General features: G+C 39.4%; 1 protein-coding gene across 4 annotated transcripts in view; it reads left to right on the forward strand.

Moving 5' to 3' along the window:
- ptbp3 (polypyrimidine tract binding protein 3) overlaps positions 1–13,306 on the forward strand; it is a 66,865-nt gene that overhangs the window by 14,102 nt on the left and 39,457 nt on the right. The window contains exon 1 of one of the 4 annotated variants that reach the window (XM_056238983.1): positions 7,099–7,240. The exons of the other annotated variants lie outside the window; for them this stretch is intronic. The gene's annotated coding sequence lies outside the window, so the exon portion shown is untranslated. Of the gene's footprint in view, positions 1–7,098; positions 7,241–13,306 lie in introns of those variants that run through there. 4 annotated transcript variants of the gene reach the window in all.

Genomic DNA, 13,306 nt, shown 5'->3' on the forward strand with positions numbered 1-13,306 from the left:
AAACGGCAAGTTCCTACACATTGAATTAAATGTGAAATTTTGAAAGACAAATGGTATTTTCTTGTAAAACCTACTACAATAATCTTTCTTTTAGTTACAGCTTTGAAAAAAAATCCGTTTTTACAGTGCAGGGTGTTCTGGTTGGTTGCCAAATCTGGTTACTAATATGATTTACTAATTGATTTAGCATGTTGTTAAGCTATGCTAGTGTCCGTTCTCACAGAAAGCGTTTTCATTTAATCGTTTTCCTATGTAAACAAACGTGGCGCTCGCACAACGGCCACATAGAGTAATCTGGATGTTTCTCGGATGTTGTGAGAAGGTTGCAAAGTGTTTGCTTACTGGCCGAAGTCAAAACACCCCCAAGTCTCTATTATGTTCCTTACCTTAAAAGGATGGATCACATAAAAATGAGAACTTTTACATTTATCCTTTACACACCCACAAGCTGTTCCAAAAATATATTTCGAAAAAGGTTTTTTGTGTGTGTCCATACAACTCAATGGGGTACAATGCTGTTTTGAACCCCATTGACTTTCATTGAACGGACAAAACCAGTTAAAACATTCTTCAAAATATCTTCTTTTGTGTTTCTCAGTACAAAAAGAAGGTCATACAGGTTTGGAACAATACGAAGCCAAGTAAATGATTTTATGTGCAGTTTGTCATTGTTAGTTCAGCAGTATTAGTGAAATGCCACTTTCAGTTCAACTAGGCTACTTCTCAGCGACACAACTGTCACAGTTGCACTCAGGGTATGTTTACACGACAACGATATGCTTCAAACGGAGGAGAAGCTTTTCCTTTGAGTTCTCCGCGTACAAACGACACCGTTGTCAAAACGATCCCCATTTACATTTCCACGGATCTGCGAAAACTACAAAAACTTTGTATTCTGCTGCCAGGCCATTAGATGGCGATGAAACACTAGTATAGACTGACGTCATCGTCTTCAGAGATTCGCGTGTTTGTTGTTTACCGTTTTCAAAAACTTGCATTTTGAAACCCGTTTTCAAAAGTTTGTGTTTTCAGGCACCCAAAACGATGTTGTCATGTAAACGAACGGCCAAAACGCCTAAAAAGTTTTACGTTTTGAGTTGTCGTGTTTGGACTTTGTTTTCCTGCTTGCACTATTTCCCGCCACTAGTTTGTTGTCATGGTCACTCATTTTGGTTAATCATTCAGTTCAGGTGTGTGTGATTTTAATTATCCTTGTTTGCATGTGTACTTAAGTTCCATTGTGTCTGGTCTCGTCAATGTCCGGATGTGTTGTATGCTACTCTCATTGTGTGGATTTATTAAAGACTGCCTTATAGCCATAGACAGTAAAAGAAATGGACAGAGCGATCTCATTGGAACTCAGTTGAGACAGTTGAAGCCCACTTTTAGCGATTTTTGAGCACTTCCGTTCCTGACGCGCAGACTCAGACCGACTCAAACTAAGCTTGATGACGTGAGCAACCTGTCTGACAGATGTTACTCTTCTAGTAGCTGTGCGTGAAAATTGCCAACGTTAATCTTGCAGAGACGGGGAACATGAGCAAAGAGTCCTTTATCGTGAGTGAGCAGGAGTAAGTATTCCGTTGCTTTTATGGACTCATTATCTATGGGCTTCTCTCTTGACGGGACGTCCCCCCGATTGCCTGCGAGCTTCTCCTCCTGTCTGTACGGTAATTTCTGTACAGCGCGACAGAGAGTCGAGTGGTTATGACGCAATCGTTAGCCTATTTTTACTAAAACTGTTTCTACGGGGCCATAATGTAACATAGAAGGTAATGGAGCCATTTATACATTGTCGTGTTTCTTTAGAAATAAATAATGGACAAATGGAGTCTTTAAACGCCTCAGATGTAAAGTTATTCGCTGTCAAAGTGACGCCAAAATGAATGGTAGTCAATGGAAATGCTAACGCAAGTGAAGTTCTGCTACAAGATGACGGTACCCGGCCGGCTTCAACTTCCGGTCGATGGATTACCCCCTTGCTTATAGCCTTCGTCTTCCTGTTCGTTCTTCGTGACAACGACATGCAAGTCTTGTTTTGATAATCCATAAAAAGACAGATTGACACACATTAGTCTCTCGTGTCTCTGTACAGGATAGAGTTGTTTATGTTTCTGAGTGTTGGTTATCTAGTTGCAGTGAAAGCATGTTGACATGGTCCAGCATCAGGGTCGGTTTTTGACGGAACATCTCGCCGTTCTGGTTTGTGCGTTCTCCCCCATGCACAGACGCTGAAGCTCAGGTAAAAGGCATGCTCGGTTTGATGGGATCATATGACCGCTCCTATCTGGCCTCACTGTCAGCTGGGCTGGTTTCAGTTCTCTCCTCTTTATTACCTCCCTACAATATTAAAGGGAAATGGACACCGGTCTGGCCCTCCCCACAGTAACATGAGTTTGCAGTTCCTCTTTCTTTTTTGTCTTGCTGTTATCCGTGCTGTTGTTTTGTTTTTGATAGGGAGACCAAGGTTTTTATCAGAGTGCAAACTCGACAGGTGGGAGTTTGACTCCTTTTTGGTGAATCTCACGAAAAGCATTCCAGGTCACATCTCACCCTTAAATCCAAAGCAAAAAATAACATTTTGCACGAAGAGAATGAAGCACATGACATTATTTTCATGGCAATTAAGGCATGTTTTACCCCCAGATTCTCATTACCGCAATGCATGCAAATAGTTAACTTTTTGTAATTATGAAAATTAAAGGATGAAATGAAAAAAAGACTGAGCTCATTTTTAAAGACCTTGTAATATAAGGATTGTGTTTTTGTTGGTTTAATTCCGTTTCTATGCTCTTAACTATAGCCTACTCATTAAAAAGTTGTCAAAACCGGCTTTTACTATATGAATGCGTTTATTTTGGAGAAGTGAAAATAGTGATGACTGACCTTGCACAGGAGTATACAAATTGTCTAATCAAATGCTCTCTAGAACTAGCATGCTCCTCCTCTTTATACCACCTTCATTTTATTAGCAAACAAAAAAAAAATCATGTTTCATGGCTGTGACGTAAATTAAAGCCCATTGGCTGTTTAAATAAAAATGCGAGCCTTTCCCGTAAAACAAAGGAAAGAAACCTTTTCCACGGGGCTTTTTGATGGTCATGAAAATAATACTACAGATATGTTTTTGTCAGGTTCTGTAAAAAAAAAAAAAGTTTCCCCTTGTAAGCTACAAAATGATCAAGAACGCAAAGCAGGAAGTGAATACTCATTAACTGGTGTTGATTAACTTTCCAGTTCTCTCAGTTCTGTCAATATATGAGGTGTGAATGTTGACTAGATGGAGATCAGTCCCTGAATATCCACACAACAGAGACAATAGCAGGAATCTTTTCTTCATTTTTTTTTCTTAATGCGTTTCAGCCTGTGTGTGAACGTGAATTTGAGGAGTCCGGACCCTCCCCTCCTTCCTGTCCTCCCCCCGGAGGTCTTTCACTGCCCCCCTGAGGGCATCGGCAGGCAGATTTGGGGAGGTTTGGTGTGTAGGAGTGTTTATGAAGCACCAACACAAGCTCAACTCACCTGCGTCCTTAAAAATACAGAGCATGCCATGCCTGTGCCAACTTGATTTCTGGTTTTTGAGGGTGTGGTTTATCCAGTTGTCTCGCTGCATTTCAGAGAGAAAGAAACTATTAATAAATTATAATTCTGGATGAATCATGGCTGGTCGTTTTGAAAATAATCTCACAGACCATTTTCGCATTCTCAACTAGATTTGTCAGACCCAAACATGTCGCGGCAAATGCAGACGTATTGAAATATCACTGCTGGTTTGATGTTTTTTTCCCCTCTGTTTTTAATCGAAGTAAAATGACCTGCCAGTGTCCAAATCCTTTAGCAAGTAAGCTGTGGTACTCTGGACCTGTATGTTTTGTTATACTTGTTTCCTTTTATACAGCCCTCTTCTCCTTTCATCTAACTTTCCATTTGTACCATATTATCCGTTGTTTGCATGTAGTGTCACACAGAGTAAGTCTGCGTCTCTTTCAACAGCGCTAGTTAATTTGAATGTTCTGTTAGCTGTGTTTGTCCAGTCGTATCCGGTTACTGATGAGGGGGCCCATCTCAATAATAGATATCATAGACAATGAAGCTAGAACACACACACACACACACACACACAACCCTCCCTTCCTTCATCTCACACTCCAGCTACACCAATAGTGATGTGACTACAATGCTAACATTATAATTAACAGTGTTGATTACAGAGTTTATATTATATTTAATGATTTTGACGACAATGGAGCATGTCAAACCAGAAGACTTTAATTAAATTGAAAAAGATTGCAAGTGGTGATGCAATAAACAAACATTTCCATTACTGACTACACTGTTAAGATGCTTAAATTTGAATCAGTGACTTTTACAATAAAAGCACATGAATGGTGATATGCCAAACTTGGAAGCTATCTATCAGGGTGGACCAGTTACAGTACATGATTTATTTAATGGTAATTTCAAGATTGAGCAGCGACTTAAAGGGTTATTTCACCCAAAAATGAAAATTCTTTTATTAATTACTCACCCTCGTGTCGTTCCAAACCGTAAGACTTTCGTTCATCTGCTGAACACAAATTAAGATCTTTTTTATGAAATCTGAGAGCTTTCTGTCCCTCCATTGACGGTCTACGCAACTACCACTTTGACGCTTCAAAAAGTTCATAAAGAGATCGTAAACTAATCCATATTGAACGCTTTCGTCCAAGTTTTCCGAAGACTCTAACACTTTATATGATGAACAGATTTAATTTAGGCTTTTATTCACATATAAACATTCATCAACTCACGAAAACCAATGAGGTTCATTCTCGTGTTACGCAGCGCGTTTGAGCTTCTGCAAGAACCAATGAGGTTTATTCTAGTGTTATGCAGCACGTTTGAGCTTCTGCAAGAACCAATGAGGTTCATTCTAGTGTTACGCAGCACATTTAAGCTAGACGTACTCGTTTAACCATTGTGCTCACGTCTTGCATCTTTTGCAGTGTCTCGCACACGACACAGCATTTTAAAAACGCAGTTCAACTTTTTTATAAAATGTGTCTTTAGACCTTCCTAAAATCAGGTTTTTCTTATATAGTGCACTGTGAGGGGACAGGCATTTGTAGTGGTGTCTGAAACCATAGTGGACATTATTGAGAGCACTCGTTCAACCCCATAATGCATCTATTGATTGTACAACCGATTTTAACAAATAGTAATACACTCAAAATGTAAAAAATATCAAATCTACTTAACTTTACTGCAAAAATATTGTTATTTTAATTCAGCCAAGACAAGAGGCCATGCTGTGACCTATCGTCTTATACTGTCACATGTCTTCACGGGATGCGAATTTGGATTAGAAAAGTTTCTCATTTTGGTCAGATTTTGCTGCGTTCCAAAGTTCAAGTTTGGTGAACTCTGACCTGCCAATTTGCATCACGTGAAGACATGACCAGTAGAACATAGATATGATGTCTAGCAGTAGAAGATTGCTACGTCACGGCGTGAACGATATTTTTTCAGTAGCCTAGCCTAAAGTTGAGTAGATTGTATATTTTTTACATTTTGAGTGTATTAGCCTACTATTTATGTTGAATTCATGTTTATAAAAATAGAGCAGCGTGTAAGTGTGACTGCTCTGTTAGGAGCATAGACTGTAAAAGGTTAGAAGCCGTTTACACAGAACGCTTTTTTCCTTTACTTTTTCAATTGTTTTTGCGCTAGACGGACGTGTAATACATACCTGCCAACTTTTGAGTTTTGCTCGGCGTGAGATTTGTTGACGGGGGGGGGGTAGAGAAGATTGAGATTTGTTGACGGGGGGGGGGGGGGGGGGGTTTAGAGACGAGTGAGATTTGTTGACACGGGGGGGGGGGGGGGTTGGGGTGGCGGTCTCGCTCGCGCAAGGTCTCTCGCTCGCTCTACGCGGTTTGGAGCACAATCTCTGTCTCGCATGCACGCTCGCTCTAGATAACGGGAGATTTTTAACGAATTTGCGGTATAACTAGTCGATCACGACTGGCTCAACAGGTAGATATATAGATAAACTCATCTTCCAGGCATTTGACCGCCCGGGTTGACACTTCAGCGTGAGAAATCGGGAGTGTGGCGTGTGAGCGTGTGAAACCCATCAAATGCGGGTGTCTCACGGCCAATGCGTGAGAGTTGGCAGCTATGGTAATAACTGCGTCTCGCACATGATATTGCGTTCTAAAAACGTGGCGCTCAAGTTAAAAGAAGTTCAACTTTTAACGAAACGCGTCTCGAGACCTTGCGTTTTTTCCCCATTCCACATCCCGCTTCTCGCGTTTTTCAAAGCAAAAACGCGTTCTGTGTGAATGGCCTCTTAGTAGGCTACTTCTGGGTTGAAAATGATGGAGGATAATGGCAGAAATAGGTTATTATATTATACTATTCCACATTCACTGTCGGTGGCGGGAGTGTCTGTCAATTATGACAAACGCAGACAGTTTCGTTGATTATAATGACGTGTCGTTTGTAGTTTTTTGCGTCGCTCGCTTGCGGTGTGTGTCAGCCAGAGAGCGAACACGAAACCATAGGACATCTGTTCCCCGTGCGCACTCCCGCTGTTTCTAGGGAGACTGATCATCAACCTGTTGCTCTCCGTCTTTTCTTCTGTCTCTTTTCCAATATGATGCTCGCGCCCAGGGGCGCCACTAAGGGGGGAAAAGTTAAGACGATTCTAAGGGCCCACACACTTTTGGGCCCCCCAGAGATTTTAATAATGGAATGGGGGCCCAACCTCATATTCTTTCATAGGGCCCAAAATTTCTAGCAGCACCCCTGCTCGCGCCCTCTCAACAGCGGTATGAGTTTACGCTTTAGGACAGTCGCTTGTTTGCTTTCAGTTAATATGTGCTCACATTTCTTTATCTCGCTCTTTCTGTCCACGCACGCACACAGTGTCCCGGTTTACAATAGGGACCTGTGGTGGTGTGTGCACGCGCATATCCTGCCTCACACACACCCATAATACACCCTCCTCCTCCTCTTCCTCCCTCCCTCGGTTCATCTTCCCTTCTGTCTGTGTCTCTCGAACCCTCACTGTTCTCTTGAGCTCCGTCTGTTTCACTCTTCCCTTCATCCCACATGCACTTCTATCACTCTCCTCCTCCTTGTACTCTCTCTTTCTCTCTCTCTCTTTGTCTGTCTGTCTCCCTCCCTCTATTTAATTCTCTCTCTCTCGTCGCTTATGAACACAGGAATATTCTGACATGCTGGAGATGAGATTAAGGTACAGTTTTGCTCATTTTGATGGCAAACTCTTACATTTAGACTGACTTTTGTCATTGAGGAAATAAGCTTTTGTAGCAATAATTGTTGTGAAATTATTTATATGAAAGTGTTGACTGGTTAAATGCCATAAACTGTTATATATTTTCAGTTTGCTTTGGAGAATGCTTTATATTTGATCTAATATTGACTATCAGAAATACTCAATGTAAACTATGCATATTTACACATTTGCAAACAGTTATAAAAGTAGTTGGGTATTTTGACTTGAAATACTTTTGCCCAGACTGTCATGTGCGGCATTTAAAAATATTTGACTGGTTTTATACATGCAGTTTTTATGACCAAATTTGAGATACCTTTAAAAAATTATTTTTACTTTAAAAAAAGTGATTAGAAGAATAGTGAAAAATTAAATGGTGGCCAGCCACAGCATCTAAAAACACACTTTCTCCTACATCCGTATGCATTTAAAATTGAAGCTTTGATGCACATTAGAATTTTTATGAGCATGTTATGCATTAAGAATAAGATTCTCATCAAGCTCATGTATTTTTAATAAATGAACAGTTTGTACAATTTAGTTGTACTTTTTCTGCTTTGTTGCACTATATGGGCTCCATCTGTTGATAAAAGTCCCTGTTGACACCATGTTAACTGTTCCATATGTTTACAATATGCATATATGGCAACCTTGTATCAAAATGTATGTTTACTAAGCAACAATTCTTGGAAAGATTGTACGATTATTATTATTTTTTTCCAGTTATTTATGTTGCAGTTGACAGCAGTGCACTCTATACTAAGTGTTCTTGAGTTGAATGTGCTTTCAGGAAAGGTGTAACATTGTGGCATTATCAAAATGCTCTGTTTGTCCCAAAACAGTAAACCTTCTGTTTGTCTGAGCAATGGCAGACAGGGAGAATGTTCATTGAAAACTGTTTGAAAACCATCATTATTTTTGCAATCACATTTGTTTACATTAGTGATCACAATTATACACTAAAGCTTTAAAAAGATCAATTAAAGTCTTATGAATCAGATCATTATCTCCTTTTTAGGTAAAATTCTATTGTTGTTGATTTTGAGGTCTGGTGAGAGATGCCTGAGTGACTAGACGATTTCAATAAAAAGTGGGAGAAAGAACAAGGTTAAAACAGTTACTAGGCAAACTAAACACATGTTCACACACTCGACGCACACAGCGGGACCCTGGAAGATAAAAAGCAGACCGAGAATTAATTCTCCATGACTGTCTGAGAGAGCCAATCGTAAAGAAAAAGATTAGATATGATGGCAGATGAAGAACGCTGTTTGTTCAAAGAGATTTGACTCTACACACCCTTTGATCTGTTGCACTTACACTCCAAAAAAAAAAAATCTATTTCATAATCAGTATTTTGGTCTTATGCATATCTCAAATTCAATATTGTTGTTTATAATTTGTAACCTGGTTTTAAGGATAAATTCATGGAGGTTCATTGCCAACGGGATAAGAAAAAATAAACCCAATTCGAGATAGCTATTCTGAAACCTTTAATTATGTTCTTGTTTTATGGATGTTTAGATCTACTTTTAACTGGAAAACAAATCCAAAACACAGTTTAATAAAATGCTTTTAGTGCACTTCTCCTTTCATGCAGACCTGAACTGAGACAGGCTGAGTCTGATGCATCCGAACATGCAGGTTTAAACACCTTTATATTTTGCAGTGCATTCTGTTATTTAATCACACAGATGTTTGCCTGCCCTGTCAATAACACCCTAAATTCTTTCCCTCTGAGATATTATTGGGCAAATTTTCATGCCTGTCCCAGCATGCATGATGCATAAATCCAATAACTTGAATAACAAGGCCATCAAAGAGACATCAAATAGGCTGAGGAATTATTCACACGTTGCATAATATCTCCGTCAGGAAGGAGATGGTCTGTTGTCTGTCTAACGCCTTTGATATTCATTTCCAAATCGCTGGTGCTGCAGGAGAAGACCGTCACTCCTACATCTCCCTTTGAGATTGCTAAAAACGAAAGATCATTTCAGCCTGGCGTGCATCCAGACGGCCCCGTCCCCTGCTCCGAGTGGAGAGCGCTCGGCCACAGATTCACTCTTCGATTCGTCAATTTGGTCTGATGGAAAATGTTATTGTCTGGCAATGCCCGTGCTAACAGGGCAATTTGGCCGAGCGACATGTTATGGTGAAACCCAGCGGAAGCGGACGGCTCGAGTCTTGAGGATACTGATTCGCTCGCTGTCAGCTGTGTAATACTTGCGCCTGTCCGGGAAAGTGGTCGTTTTCCTTTCACCGGCCGGCCGGCGCAGGCAGGTGTGTTACTGCTTTTTCGCAGGATCTGTTACAGCCAGATAGGTTGTTTTATAGATGGGCTCCTCAGCGTACTGGAGCTAATTGCATTACAAACGCTAGATTTGTATTGTGAATTTTAGCTGTAATTTTGGGCTGTGAGGGCAGTTTGTCCTGATATCCTCCTTGGTGGCATCGTTGGTACTGAATATTACATAAGGAGAAACCTCCCTTTGAAAACACCCTCCCCCCTCCCCTCTTGTTTCCATGGTTATTCTCTTTGCTGCTTTCAACATCAAAAAACAGCATCTGAGCATCCCACAGTGCCCATGGGATCAATAGCTCTGTCCAGTTTTGGGGTTTATGCACCATATTACAATGCTTTGAAATGGCTTTTCATAATAGTTAATCGGTTGTTGTCTGTTGCCGTATGAATAAAGGGGCTTTATTGTCTTGCCTGAGCAATTTTATGTTAAAGGAACAGTTCACCCAAACTTGAAAACATGTATGCGTTTCGTTCTTTCTTGCGTAGAACACAAAAGAGGATGTTTTGAAGAATGTTCAGGCTGCTTTTTTCCACACAGTGAAACTGAATGGAGGGCTTGAGCTGTCAGGGTCCTTTTTTATACATGAACTTTTGTATGAAATGTCACCTAAAATCACCTGTTTTTTCTTATATAGTGCATTATTTGGGGACAGGCGTTTGTAGTGGTGTCTGAAACCATAGTGGACATTATTGAGAGCGCTCGTTCAACCCCATAATGCACCTCGATATTGATTGAACAACCAATTTCAACGTAATACATTCAAAAATGTAAAAAAAAAAAATATACAATCTTCTCACCTTTACTGCAAAAACATCGTTATTTTAGTTCCGCCAAGAGGTCACGCTGTGACATATCGATCTTATGGTCACATGTCTTCACGTGATGTGAATTCGCAGTTCAGAGTTCACCAAATTTCAACAAGCGCTTTTCTTTGAACGTTCATGCACAAATCTTGGCTTTGCACAGACCAAAAGTAACTGAAGAAAAAAATCTGATAATCTCAAATCTCATTTGCATTTGTGGTAGGCCTGCGTGATACATCGAAGTAAAATTGATATTGCGATATGACAACTCTTAAAGTCAACATGAAATAGAAATTGCGATATCTTTTGTTTCCTATTGTGACGTAAATCTGAGTGAAACGGCTTCTCAAACAAGAAAAGAAAAGTAGGACTGGCCTTGATGTTGTCGGTGGGGAATTGATTGGATGGTTGTGGTTTGCTATTGGTGGATCTCATGCGAGTGACGGGTTGCTCCGCCCTCGCGTCGATGAACACATCATCAGGAGGGGGAGTTATTTTGATTCAAGATTATGAGGGCACATGAAAAAAAAAAAAAAATGTACACGGATAAATCATTTATAATAAATAATGCAATATTCCATAAAAAAAACAAGAACCCTTTTCAAGGGTTCACACTCAAATAATGCCTTCAGCATTTAAACAGTCATTTTTCAGTTTTTAAAGCAATTTTAATTCTCTTTGCAGATGCATTACTCAACAAAATCACCCTAATCATTCTAGAATTATTAATTCTTCCCAAATATAGCGATTCAAGTAATCCGACAAAATTGTTTTGTTTTTTTATATCGTGATATATCGCAGAAAACCAAAATATTGCAATGTTGTTGCTTCCAATATCATGCGTTTGCATATATTCAAATATGACGCTTCAGGACGCATCATATAACACCACTGACTCCAAACAACAATGTTCTGTCTTGTAACCAAACATGATGCACCAAGTTTAAATAAGTGGAAGTGAGCTGAACTTTTCCTTTCAGAAAAGCGTGTTTGTGTTTGTTTTTAGTCTGCACCTTGTTTGCTCAGATGCTGTGTCATAACAATAGCTCGTCCACACTTAAATAAAAAATCCTGGACACAACCTCCAGCGATGTGCTCTCCAGATTAATGAACGGTGAAAATGCGCTTTTACATTATTAACTTCTGCAACCCTGACAACCTGATTTCATTTTCTCTGTCCCTGTTAATTACAGAATATCCCCCAGCCAGGCTATAAAATGATCAAACCATTATTATTAACTATCTTTAAAGCCTCGTCTTCTTTTCCGCTCCATTTTAAAAAGATAATTTAAAAAGTTTTAATTTCCCTAGGAGATTTTTTTTTGTTTTTTGCAACTGCAACACGTCTTATAACATTCAGCAACGAGTAGTAGTGGCTTTTTGTTTGTTGTTGCGGAAATAACATCTCCCCTATCAAGAAAACCAGTCACACCTGTGCATTTTCATTTGCATTAGCACCCAATAAAGCGTTTTGCAAATGTTTGGGGAGATAAACAAGCTGGAGGAACACAAACTAGAGGACTTAGCAGAGATGGCTGGCAGGGTGAATCTCAGGAACACATGTCCAGGTCACATTTCACCGCAAAATCATAGTAGTAAAATAATAATAATATTCAAATGAAGCCTATTTATGATATTATATTCATGAAAACGACACCCGTTATCTCTCCATATTCTCGTTACCGTAATGATTCCAGATTTTTATTTTTAGGGCTGACCATTAAGAAAATGTTTTAGAAATATTGTTGAGTTTGGCTCGCGTCCCATTCGATTACATGGAGTGGGCGGTGTTTCTGAGCTATACCGCAGCCTGCCACCAGGGGGCGATCGAGATGTTTGGCTTAAATTTTCGGGACATGTGCGGCACACTTGGTTCACACCAAAAATGTGAATTATAAAAATAACTAAAACAATAACAACACATAGATATGCACTGATACTCATTTTTTTTTTTCACGGATACGGATAGCTGATTATTCACAATGATATCTGCCGATACGATACCGATAGTTTGATTTTCTTAGGGAAAGAAAATCTCTCCCAATTTTTTTTCTCTCCCTGTTTTTTAACAATAAAAAAATAAAATACTTTTATTGGCTGATACATTGGTGCATCTCTAGTCCACACCAACGGACGATAACGTTCAGTTTATTATAAGCACACGTCGCAGTTTTGTCGTCTGTTGCTTTAAATGCATGTGTGGATTCTGATTGGCTGGCAAGTGTTTTATCGTTCGTCAGCTGGAAATTAGTTCTGATTGTGATTCCAGTTATATTGTTCCTCTGTGTTTATCTTCCCTGGTGTGAACTGTGAACAGACCATATCGTGTAGGAATCTTACATTCGTTGATATACAGATGTTTATGCCTCGTGAGGTGGGGTTTACACGAGTACGTACGAATCTTATGTTCTTTGATGCACATTTTCTATACCTTGCTAAATTAAACATTTAAGTCAAGTATTGAATATTGTTTTTTGTTGTTGTTGTTGGTAATTATTCTGAATTCTGCTGATTAAATATATCACCAGGTTAAAATGATCTAGCTGGCTGACGTAGATGACATTAAAGTAATGAGTGTTTTGCGTTACGGTAATGACTACTGGAGGGAAATGTGCCTAATTGTCATAAAAAATAATGGAAAAAATAATGCAACAGATCTTAATGAGGTTGAAAATGCATTTCCTTAGTGCAAAGTATGAGTAGTTATTTATTTTATTTCATTTGAGGCTGAAGCGTGACCCGGACAGATCCTTGCCAGTCTTTGATGTACGAGGGAGCTCTGTTTATATCACATCAAGTATTATCAAGTGACTATTAATGAAATGCGTCTAAAAATATCTGACGATCAAATATTTGGGAAAATCTAAACACTTTTGGACATTATCCATTAAGAATGCCAATGAAAGGATATAATC

The sequence above is a fragment of the Rhinichthys klamathensis genome, unplaced genomic scaffold, assembly GCF_029890125.1.
Source record: "Rhinichthys klamathensis goyatoka isolate OS25496 unplaced genomic scaffold, OSU_Roscu_1.1 h1tg000549l_1, whole genome shotgun sequence".
Lineage (NCBI taxonomy): Eukaryota > Metazoa > Chordata > Actinopteri > Cypriniformes > Leuciscidae > Rhinichthys > Rhinichthys klamathensis.